The following is a 12,775-nucleotide window of genomic DNA, read 5'->3' on the forward strand; positions in this document are numbered from 1 at the left end:
TGCAGGATAATCTTGGGCAAGTTGCCTAATCTGGGAGATGGCTTTCATCACCTAAACACTGGTTTGTAGTATTGACTGCTTCACAGGGTTTTTTGTTAGGACTGGTCCTGTTGATTGTAAAGCACAGTGCTCAGCTCACAGTAGGCGCTCATTAAGTAGTAGCTGTTATCTTATTTGTGCCTTGATCTTTCTGTGTATCTTTTTCATCTTTTATTATCCATGTTAAATGATAAATTTCCCATGAATCTTTCCATTTCTTGCAGCTGGAATTACTGCTTTCACTTGAACTCTCATAGGCCTTTATTTTCCTCTGTCCTGTGGTATTTACAAGTGTATTTCTACCTTGCATTGTTTATATATATATCTCTTATCTCCTCTGTTATGATGTATGTTTCGTAAAGTCAAGAACCATCTTACACATCTACTTATCTTATGGCAACTTACACGTTAATATCTGTTTAGTTTAAATACACTTGAATGAATGGATATGGTCTCTAACTTGTTGTCTCTTTTATCCAAATCCTTGTTAACCTTTTATAATTCACGCCTCTTTTGATAAACATAAATTTTGTCAAACCTCTTCCAGCGTTCAGATACATCCTATCAAAAGACCAGGTCCCTATACCCCAATTCCTTTGAAAAGATAGCTAGATTTTTCCTGCACATCCTCAACAATTAAAATTCTTTTTTAAAATCAAACTCTACTTTTACATAATATGTTACATATATAATACTTCCCTCTTTCCAAATGGAAAATTACAATCCCGAATATGCATTTTCAACTGCATCTTCCTGCCAGTTTAATTCCTGTTTATATAACATTTATCCATTTTATCTTCTGAGTTCCTGCTCTAAGCCATTTCTGACATGCTGTAGAGCCATGCATGAAATGTTCAGGTGAAGTCTCCACCCTCTTTGCACAGGCTTGAGAGAATTCGGTCCCCCCCCCCCCCCCCACCCTTCAGTTCTTTTGTAATGAAAAGTATTGAATAGATAAGGGCTTGAATATGGGAACCCTGTTTTCCAAAACAGTTACATTATGTGCAGCTTAAGGAGCCATCCTAGGCATCCCTTATGCTCTCATAATGCCTTTGCAGAATTGAAGCACTTTTGTAGACGTTGCCTAATCAAAAGGGAGGGCACCCTTGTGAGCCAAGTAAAAACTGAAGACCCTTGCTGTTACTCTGCAGGGGAGTGACTGTGACCCGGAGGTCAAGAAGGGGCCTGCCCTTCCAAGGCCCCCCCCCCCGGGCTGTGCTGGAAAGACTTTGCCTCAAGTTCTCCAGCCGTGAACTTGTGCTCTTAGCAGGCTGTAGTGGGTACAGTGTGCCAATTAGCTCTCTTTACCAAGCCAGCAAACAAAACACGTTCGGTCACAAGATAATAGAGCAAATTTATGAGGTGATCTTCCTTTTAAAAGGAAATCTGTGGCTGTACAGAGGAATCAAAATTCACTGTACTGAAAGGAAAGTAAATTACCTCTGGTCTCCCGAGGAGGCCTCTTTTAAATTCAGAGTGACCCATTTAAAAGAGGCCTTCATTGGAATTGGATTGCATTGAATGGGGATTGTTTTAAATGAGTCCCCATCTAAACCAGAGAAATAATTTTCTGCTTTTGAAAACAGCTGGGTGTTGTGGTCCACTGTGCTCTTATGGAATGTGGAGAATGTGGGCGATGCACCCATGAGCTGGGAGGATGCAGGATGTAGGGTACGTTCTTTCTGAAAAGGAAAATTAATGGTAAAGAAAAACAGAATCTTTGGCAGGTCGCATGCTCACAGGGGTCCATTTGAAAATACAGTGACAAAGGTAACCTGGTCTCGCTTTTAATGATAATAGCTTAAAAATTCCCTCTTTTCTCCCTTGTTCTATAGTCTTCTTATCCTTTTACAAGGAAAGTACTTTTTAGTCTAATTTTTGTTAATTTCTGACAGATTTCTAGGTGAAGATCCATCAATTACTAGACTATAAATATTAAATAGTGAGCCATAAAGGAAACCTAAAAAGTGTGTATCTAACAATACTAGATTGTGTTTTCAAAAGACCGAATGAACATACGCTAATATGTGTTTTTACATATGTTTAAAATAGATATATTTTGGTATTAGTCATAAACTCCTAAAATTTCTGGTCATGCCTTTTTTATTAGAAAAGTGAGAAAGGCAGAGTCTGTGAAATTGAGATGGTTAGCAGTAGACAAGTAGTCTACCAGACTAATTTAAGGCTGTACTTTATCAAGATATAAATATTTTATAACAGATTAAGATTGAACTCTAGTGGGGAATCTGTGCTTTTATATTTTAGTTACTATTTTAATATAGGAAAAATCCTTCATGCCCTGAACCCTAGATTTGTATGTTAATTTAGCAGAAGGGTATTGATCTACAGTGTAATTAGCATGAAACACATAACTTTTTCTAAGGCTGAAGGGGGTAATGTAACTTCTTTGGTTTTCCTCTTTCCTCCCTTTCACCCCTCACCCATTTTTAAAATAGCAGTGCTCTTCATACTGTCAGAATTTCATGTTGTGACACCCTACTCAGAAGTATGACAGCAGGGTAATGACAGCAACTGCCTCCTGAGAATCAATCAGGCAATTAATTTTGTAAATGAAATGCTGATTATACAAAGCTTCACATGAGAGGCCCAGTGATTAAAATCAATTTAACAAATTGTTTCAGGTGGGACTTGATTAATAATTTTCCATAAATGCTAAAGATATATGACCAGCATACCTTGTTGTTACTCTTACTATAACAGCTACATGTAAAAATATCCTGTTGCTCCGACTGCCCAACTGGGTATAAATGCCTGCAGGCGAGCTGAGCACTGTGTTGTGCTCATACTGAGGTGGAAGGCGTGTGCGTACACACACATGTTCTCGTGGTTGCCCTTTTGTTGCTTGTCCACCTACAGAGAGCTAGCTCACAATGAAAATGGAATGCATCATTGCATTTTTGTATCATCTTAGTTTATATTTTCCAAGTGTTTCACTTAAAAAAGCAAAACTGAAAACTTGTCCAGACAGCTTTGGGTCTGACGAAGTTAAATAGGTCTTTTTCTCTGTTGTAGAATGTTTTTAGACTTTTCTCATGCTGACATATATTATGTATCTCAAAGAGTGCTTTATAGACCTCTTCCCATCTCAATCACAGTAGCAGCTGTAAACATAGTTTGGAAAGTGATGTCTTAAGAAAGTTAGGAATGGTGACACTGTAGCCTGGAAATGAAAAATACCTCTGTTCGAAGCATGACAGTTTGAGTCCAGGAGAAGTCTCACGTGGAATCGGAGCCGCAGTTGGATGTCTTTCTCACATTCATATATCAAACGTTTATTATGTGCCTATTATAAGCCAGACTTGGGCTCAGGTTTCATAGCTTTTATTACTTGTAATTCACACATCTAGGAAGGCAGTATAATATTATTTAGGAGAGGGTGACTTGCAGAGGTAAGGGTCAAGGTGCACTTGAATTCTTTTATTTTAGTTTTTTATTAATGCAATAATAGCAACAATAATTTGCTCATTGTGTATGAGAAGTTGGGTCTATAAGGAGAATTAGGAGGAGGGAGATGCTGTTTAGAGAGTTGCAGTTGGTTGTAGACATGTAGATGACGGAATCCTTTATCTAGTGTTATTTTTGAAAAAGAAAGCTTTCTCTAGTTTACAGGTGGGTGCAAGGGCTTTCTAGAAGGGGATGTTCCCGAGTGCATGGGCCCTGCGGTGTGCGCTGGTATAGCTGGGCAGGTGTAGTGTGGGTGAAGACCTGCTGGGCGGCAGGCGTGTCACCCGTAGGGAACCCTGATTGTTTGCATGTTGAACTTTGAATTCTGTAGACCCCTGTAGAGCCTTTCTCTCTCCCTGTTGACCTTTAGGGCAGATAATTGGCAAGATTTCTGGAACAGAAAGGAGAAATACCTCTAATGTCCACATTCCTTCTGATCCTTTACCATGACAGCCGGAAGTTCCTTCAAGGAGGCGGATGATGACTCTAGAATTCCAGAATGCTAGGCGGAGCCTGGTGGGCTGCCGTCTATGGGGTCGCACGGAGTTGGACGCAACTGAAGCGACTTAGCAGCAGCAGCAGCAGCAGCAGCAGTGCGGGAAGAGACCTGTTGGAAGAGTTCATTTCTCAGTCTCTCCCTTGCCACGTGGGGCCCAGAGGAGTGAGATGGCCCAGGAGTAATCTAACGTTGTATCGGTAACCAGGCATGCCCTATGTGCCAGGCCCTGTTCTGAGTGTTCTGTGTCTGCTGTGTTGTGCAAGACTTACAGCCATGCTGTGAAGTGGGTACTGTTATCATCCTTACTTTTTCAGAGGAGGAAGCTGATGGTCAGAGAATTGAAGAGATCTGCCTAGGCTCGCACAGTATTTGGTGAGCAGGGTATAGGCCAGGTGGCCTTAACTCCAGTCTGTCCTGGGCCTCGCTCCACTGTCTGGAAGCTTCTTCCGGTCCTCAGGCTGAATCCCTAGAGAGTTAGGCTCCTTCGGCATAGTGAGCATTTGAGTTGATAGATAGTTGGTGGTCTTGAAACCCTTGGCTTCCTGCAACTGAAGCCTTTGTCGGGGACAGTTTTGGGATAGTCCTCTTTTTTGTTTATTCTAAGATTTAAAAACCCCAGACGTGTTTTCATTGGGTCGTTGCTTTCCTTCTTTACACCTGAGAACTTAATGGTGGCGTGACTAGGCGAGCTGGTCTGCTTGGACCCTTTGTAGGAAAGAGGTGGGAGCAGGGTGACATGTGAAAGTGGTTATAAAACTGCTTTCTGAAACTTACAAAAATGACACGGAAGAGCTCTGGGTTAAAAGATGGCACGCGTCATGTCTTTCAGGGCTGGGCCGAGATCTTTTTAAAGCATCCTTAAGAAAGCTAAGGGGGCAGAGCCTCATTAAGTCTTGACTGGGGGCAATAACCTGCAGCCATGATTTGTAAGAAAGTGTCTCTACCAGGGAAGGGGGATCCCCCACTTTTTTTTGACAGTAATTTGTGTGTGTGTGTGTGTATGTGTGGAATGGAAGCCTCCTAAGAATTTGTAGAAAAATATACCTAAAAGTTTGTGTTCATTATGTGTTTTGCCAACTTGAGTACTTTAAATCAAAGCACGGCAACCTCCACCCCTTCCCAGTTACTTCCACCTTATCACGCCCACTTCTCTTTTCTGTCTGTCCTGCGCTGTCTCCTCGTGTTTTGAAGGTTCCTTCGCCCTGTGGTCCTCCCACGCTGCAGCGCCCCCCAACCTGCCAGAGGCCCCCTGACGTTGCACCCTCTTAGTTCTGAGAACCTGCAGACTTGCTTGAAGACCCCTTATGAGGGTTAGTGATTCTTTTGGTTTTCAGTTACCTGTCTTTCCTTTTTGCCCCTCTTCCCTTTTTTAGCTTTTATTTTGAGGTAAGTCACATTTGTAGGAAAGTTATAAGACTAATACAGAGAAATCCCATCTACCTTTTACTCATCAATTTTTAACATTTTACTCTTGAGTTCATCTATGAGTCTGTCTGTCTACAGCATGTTTTCCCTGAATCATTTGTGATTAGGCTGCATACATCCTGCCCCTTTAGTCCTTAGTATCTCCAAGTCCTTAGTATCATGTGCATTTCCTGGGAACAAGGTTTTTCTTTTATACACCCCAGTGCAGTCATCACTATCAGGATGCTTAACTTGGAAGCAGTACTTTTACCTACAGTCCATGTTTTACTTTTGTCTGCTGTCCTAATAGCATCTGTGTAGTAATCTTCTTTCCTTTGTTGTAGTATCCCGTCTGGAACTTCTATGTTGCTTGTAGCTGCCTTGAAACTCTTTTTCAGTCTGTAAGATTTGACTGTATATGAGTCATGTTAACTTTTCTCTTTGAATAATCACACCGCAATAAGAGTCAGTGTATGCTTTCACTGCGCTGTGGCTTTGATAAAGTAGATCTTAAATAGGGCCCTGTCTCTGAAGAGAACGTTTTACATGGAGTGAGGTGGGGTGAGTGGGTAGGTGGAGCTGTAGCTTATGTATCAGCACAGCAGGCATTCTTTGTGCAGAGATAGGTAAGTCAGTTGCTAACATTCATCATATTTTAATGGCATTTTCTTTAATGCCAGTTTAAAGTTGTTAATTTAAAAAAAGTAGATAAAATGCTTCGAAAGAGGCATGATGTCATCCATGGAGCTTGCTGGAGAAATGAGTAACTTTTCTGATTTGTCCTTAGGTACAGCTCTGATAGGTCTGGAATTGTTTATCCATGTAAAACCACACAAGTATCTTTAGACTAATTGTCTACTTGAGGGTGGTATTACAATACGTTCCCTTGAAAGATGGGAAAACTAAGGCTTTGAGCGTTGGAATAATTTACCCATCGTGTTTCACAGCTAGTCAAAAGCAGGAGAGGGATATGAGCTCGGCTCTCCCTGAACAGTGCCAGACTTTATGTAGTTCCACTTTACTGGAAAGAGTAAATTGGATCCTGTTTGTTCTCAAACAGGATCCTGTTTGCCATTAAAATATGATGAATGTTAGCAAACTGATAATTTGTAGCGGCTGGCCGGCTATTCCACAAGGTGAAAGATTCTGAGGCTTATTGGACGTTGGGGAAATGAATGCTGGGGTTGATAAGCAGTGCTTGTCTTACGAACATCAGTAGAGGAGTGAAGGGTATCCATGCCTCAGATTGATAATCTAGAGTTAACCTCCATATAATAGTGATGTTAATCTGTCACTATTAAAAACCTGTCATGTGCTGAAACCTGACTATATCATCTCTAATTCTCAAACAACTCTATAGTAAAGTGGTAGTGTTCTTGGTGTAGCTGGGATAACTGAGATGAAGTTTCGTTAAGAGGTGAACTTTTCTTTTTAGCATCACACAGCTTTAAAAGTGCTTGCGTTTAGGTTTGAGTTATTCTCACAAAAGCTTGCTTTCTTGATGTAAATCTGTGTTTATATGGGAAATATACCATATTATTTCCCTTTCTTAAATAAGAGCCTGCTACTCAGTTGTCAGTAGTAGTACAAGGATATGAACAATATTGCGTACTTTGAGATGTAAATTTTAGAAGTTGTTAACACCGTGGTAATAGTTCTACAGTTGTTTTGGATGGTGAGAATAAGAAATCTGAGGAGAAATGGAATGTATTTCCATTACTGTTTTGACGTTTCTTTCAGACCTAATTTACTCTTGAAATAAAAATATATATATACACACTTTGATTTGTTCATAAAATCATTGTTTGCTAAATTAAACTCAGAAGCGTAGTTGAGTCAGACAGTGATTTACTCACTGAATTGACTTACAGGTTGCTAAACTTGAGGATATTAGGCAAATGATAGGTTTTGCCAATTTATAAAAATCAGGTAAAAACCAGGGAACCAAAACAGCCTTATTTTCTGGACATATATTCTGTTGTGCCCAGATGATAGCTACCGGTCGGTTTGATGTCTGTTGTCCTCACCTCCCTATTCCTTTTCCTGTGGGGCAGTCCAGCTGGGGACGTTTATTAGGGCTCCCTGGTAGCTCAGTTGGTGAATAACCTGCCTGCAAGGCAGGAGACCTCAGTTTGATTCCTGGGTCGGGAAGATCCGCTGGAGAAGGGATAGGTTACCCACTCCAGTGTTCTTGGGCTTCCCTTGTGGCTCAGCTGGTAAAGAATCCGCCTGCAATGTGGGAGATCTGGGTTCGATCCCTGGGTTGGGAAGATCCCCTGAAGAAGGGAACAGCTATCCACTCCAGTATTCTGGCCTGGAGAAGTCCACAGACTGTATAGGCCATGGAGTCTCAAAGAGTTGGACATGACTGATCGACTTTCACACATGAAGTCACCATAAAAATACTCTTGCAGACTTTGACGAGTGCCGTGAAGGAGAAGCACAGTGGTTTTGGAGAGGGCCGCGCCCCATGCTGGCACTCAGGGAGGGTCCTCTGAGGACAGGGCTGTAGCACTGAGTCCTGCAGGAGAGCGGGGTTCCTTCTTCATGGAGGGAACCGCTCGGCTGAAGGCCCTGTGGTGGGCAAATTTGTGGTTTCACTAGAGGCCCACAGAAGCCAGTGTGGTCGGAGGAGGAGATTTCCTGGTGGCCGCAGTGATGTGTCCAGCTGACCAGACTTGGTGAGGGGGGTTGGCTGTGGTGGAAGGGAAGTGGGGAGTCGAGAGCATCCTGGACTCAACTGTGCATCTGGATGGGGGGGGTGTTTCACTGAGAGCAGACACGGAAGGCATCCTAGCTATCCAGGCAGGGATGTTGGGTGGCAATTGGATATAGAACTCTGAGGCTGAGAGAAGTCAGCCAAGGGTGACACATTTGAGGGGCACAGACATGGGGCGGCAATGGGAGCTGTGGCTTATGTGTACTTGGGAAAGGTGTGCGATGGTGTGTCATTCTTGGCCTCTTGTACCTGTTGGCCGTCCGAGGCCTTCGGGGTGCGAGCGCCCTTGCTGTTTAACTGGCGGTGCGTGTTGAGGAGGTTGCTCTTTTCTCTGGTCAGCAAAAGCTCCTCATGCCAGGCATTGTACTGAGTGCTAGGTATGCAAAGATGAAGAAGGCAGAACGTCCACCTTTGATTAACAGGATGCTGCAGAGACAAGAAAGTAAATAGACTAAATTATTGAGTGATTTTTGCTCTGACTTCAGTTTGTTAAGAGGAAAAGCAAAAAGATTTAGGAAATTCTCACTATGTGATAAATCATGTGGTCCTTTATTTAATCAGGCCCCCAGCAACACCAGAGGTGAACACACTGTACGGTATTAAGTGTGAGCTTGATTCTACGGAGCTAAGTGTATCTGTAGGATTCACACCCGGGTTTGTCTGACTTAAGCCACCTCCCTTTCCCTTATACCTTTTTGTCTCATTCTAAGCATTTTTCTAAACTTTGGGCTGTATTAAACATTAGGAAAGATGGAGGAATTTGAAGTGGGCAAGAGGTTGTCACCCAAGGGCAGATAGGGACTTGTGCCTGCGTAGCAAGCGTAGTGAGTGAGTTGGAAGAGTGCTGTGGATGAATGGGAAGGATTTTCTTAAGGTTTCTAAAGAAGACCTTCTTGTAAGAATGGTCCCTGGATTTATGTCACTTTATGAATGGCACTAGCAGTTAGCCAAGCCTCTGTCCTCTCCTTTGACCTCTTCAGTATTTTTATCAGTGCCGTGGAGGAAGGCATGAATGAAATGGTGTGCTGATTTAATTGGTGGTTGACGTCAAGATACGAAATGCAGTTAATATGTTAGATGTCAGGCCAGAATAGTGACCAGATACATGCAAAATGAAAATAGGCAGAGATAAAAACTTCTGCCACTAGGGTCAGCCTAACCAACTGTGTAAGAGGAGAGGGGGAAGGGAGGGTTTAATCTCAACTGATGCGACGTATCAGGGGTGCAGTGGGCCTGTCAAACAGTGACAGGTCTGAGGCCAGGTTTGTACTCATGTAGGATCTGGAAGAGAAGCAAGTTCCTTCTCATAATATGTTTCATGTTAAGGGGGTTCAGAATTGGCATATTTTGCTCAGAAAAGGGAAATAGATACAGCTATCTTCAAATATTCTTCAAAAGGATCAAAGTTAAAAAAAAGCAGTGGGTTGAAATTATAAGGCACAGATTTTTATTCTCTGGAAGGAAGAAATTAATAACATTCATGGTTGCAGGCACTTGGGGGTTCATACATTCATCATGTATGGATCAATGGGGCTGTTTTCAGTTCTACCATTCTGTGTTTCACTGACAAATCTTTTATCAGGGTGCCTTAAGAGCCGTGATCAAATGATAATGTATGAAGTGCTTTGGAAATGCAGGGTAGATGTTGGTCATCATATGATGATGCCAATCAGGACAGGCTTTTGATGGGTTTCTAGAGGATGTTACATGAACCTTTGACACCGTATGCTAAATATGCGATATATATACATCCTGGATGTATTTTTTTTTTAAGTATTCTAAGAGTTAAGGACCGTTGCTGATAATTGTCACTTTTTATTGGTAGTTTATGGAAATTACTTTATGCATAGGTAACAACATATTACTATTTCTGAAAAGTAAGAACCCAGTGATATTTTAGATTTGGGATACGTGGGTGTGTGTACAGAATTGTTGCAGATACTGGTTAGTCAGTCTTACTTTTTATTTTCGAGAGCACTTATGTGGCCAGTCCTCATCCCCAGGAGTCATGAGGCACTGTGACCATCCTAAGTCACCTGTGCTGTTTGCTGAGTGTGCGTGCTTGGTCAGCTCAGACGGTGAAGAGTTTGCCTACAGTGCGGGTGACCCAGGGATCAAACCTGAAGAACATCAAACCCAGGGAAGATCCCCTGAAGAAGGGAATGGCTACCCACTCCAGTATGCTTTCCTGGAGAACTCCATGGACAGAGGAGCCTTGGTGGGCTACAGTCAACAGGGTTGTAGAGTCGGACACGGCTAAGCACGCATGCTGTATGCTGAGTGAGACACAAAAGGAGCAAAGCATGGACATGGCCGTTTTAGTCTCCTTGGGAGTTAACTAACATAGGAAAAATGGGAAAAAAAAACACACGGCACATGAGTTAAATATCAATATAAGGCAGCCCAGAAGTCGGTTACAACCTGCATAGGAAAGATTCCAGCAGGTCCCAAAGATAGTGTTCCTGGGCGTGGTGCCGGGGCAGCTCTCTGGTCCTTGAACCCGGGCTTGTGTGAACCTGGGGTTAGACAGGCGAAGGAGAGAGTGGGAGCATCCTCCTGCTGCTTTGTGCTGAAAGTTAGCGTGTGGGTGCGGGGATGGAGGAGGCCCAGTGTGGGACAGCTGTGTCCCTTCCACCCCCACCCCACCCCCACAGCAGGCCACGGTAGTTTGCAGGATGCCTGGGAAAAAACAGAGGCATTTTATAGTTATATTTAGACATCATCACAGAAAAGTCAACATAGATTGCTTCATGATGTGACAGCCTCTACTTACAGTCCTTGCTGGCCGGCCCTGATCGTTATCAGCTGAGTTTTCACACAGCTGTAATTCATACGCATCACTCTGAAACAGTTGACATTGTTTTATATGTACTTTTCCACATTCCTGTCCATTCCACTATGCCAATATATTATGGCCCGTTCCTTTAGAGCCTTTTAGTCCCAATTCCATTTTCATTATAATCATGAGACAGGTATTCTTTCTTGCATTTGGTGAGTGATAAAACTTAAGAAATGAACACCAGATTTAGAGTTACACGGTGGTAGCAAGTGGTGGGTCAGGGTGTGGGCCCTCTCTGTGCCTACAGCCCATGCTTTCCCCCTTCGATATTGAAAGTCATGTAGCTGCAGACAAATGCAGATAAATAGCACCACTTCTCTATTTGAGAGTGTCATGGTTGGAACAAGATATATTTTTAAAGCTTTGCTTTCAAGCTTCCTGTCGCATTACCCTTCAGAAAGAGTTTACCACTGCTTTATACATACTAGTTCAAATAATCATTTACTCAGCGTTGGGTTTTATTATTTTTGCCATTTCATATGTAATGGACTATTCAAAATTTTTCTTTAGTTGATGGTAAGAACTTTTTTCCAAATAATGATTCTAAAGGGGGACAGTTTTTCTTTCGTTGAGCTCTTGTTTAATCCTGCTATATAGATGTGATTATAGATGAAGATACAGTTTTCTTTCTGTGGGTTTTTTAGTGTCTTTCTTTAATTTGTAGTTTAAGGAATTTGGCTGAAAAAATTGTGAAATGTTATATTCATAAAGAAACTACTAATAAGCTATCCCCTTAACTTGGTATTTAGGAGTGAACACTGTTCTCTGGTGGCTCAGATGGTAAAGCGTCTGCCTACAATGCAGGAGACCCAGGTTCAATCCCTGGTTCGGGAAGATCCCCTGGAGAAGGAAATGGCAACCCACTCCAGGATTTTTGCTTCGACATCCCATGGATGGAGGAGCCTGTTAGGCTACAGTCCATGGGGTCGCAAAGAGTTGGACACGACTGAGCGGCTTCACTTTCACTGTTAACATAGATATCTTTATTGTAAATACTTGGGTGGGTAGGCATACTCTGAAAGAGTGATAATGAGGGAGTATCTAAGTATAAAAACATCAAACTTCTCTAAAGGCTACTAAAATATATATAGGGACTTGTTCTTGGATAATCTTTAAAGGATAGTTCGATTTCCAGACCAGCCTCTGAAAACCTATTTAACCTATAGTACAACCTAACTATGCTACCTAATATGTCCAAAATCGATATTTAAATATATATTTAAAAGATACATATTTTACTCCTCATTTAGTATTTCTGGGGATAGGGAACTTTCTGAGGCTTTGGAGGAAGTAGGCAACAGTGGCAGCTTCCCAGACGATCTAGGAAAGGGTGTGTGTGTGTGTGTGTGTGTGAGAGAGAGAGAGAGAGAGAGATGTATAACTCATAGATACATAGCTACATATCTAAATACATACATATCTGAAAACTTATTTGAATAAGAAGAATTTACAAGAAAGTCTAGTCAGGTAATAAAATTCATCAGAAGCTGAGTAACTAAACTAGTTATTTTAAGACCTCTTTGAACATGGGCTGTATACACTGTGACTTTAAAAGCACTTACTTCACAGAATTGAAGTCCACACTGCAGCAATTGTGAAATGGTACCTAGAACAGAAAAATGTGCTTGGAATAACATATTTAGAGAAATAGTTGAGGACTGTTCTTTATGTGGGTGTCTCTGCTGCTGCTAGGTCGCTTCAGTCATGTCCGACTCTCTGTGGCTCCATAGACGGCAGCCCACTAGGCTCCTCTGTTGCTGGGATTCTCTAGGCAAGAACACTGGAGTAGGTTGCCATTTCCTTCTCCAAT

The 12,775-nt window shown here is 42.1% G+C and overlaps 1 protein-coding gene and 1 non-coding gene across 2 annotated transcripts in view; both read left to right on the plus strand.

Annotated features, from left to right (window-relative positions):
- The window catches only part of ARID1B (AT-rich interaction domain 1B), a 424,182-nt gene that overhangs the window by 32,523 nt on the left and 378,884 nt on the right, over nt 1-12,775 (plus strand). The gene's annotated exons all lie outside the window — the stretch shown is intronic.
- TRNAC-ACA (transfer RNA cysteine (anticodon ACA)) lies at nt 11,728-11,799 on the plus strand. Its single transcript has one exon. It is a non-coding gene; the product is annotated as a tRNA-Cys (tRNA).

The sequence above is a fragment of the Budorcas taxicolor genome, chromosome 9 (assembly GCF_023091745.1).
Source record: "Budorcas taxicolor isolate Tak-1 chromosome 9, Takin1.1, whole genome shotgun sequence".
NCBI classification, from domain to species: Eukaryota; Metazoa; Chordata; class Mammalia; order Artiodactyla; family Bovidae; genus Budorcas; species Budorcas taxicolor.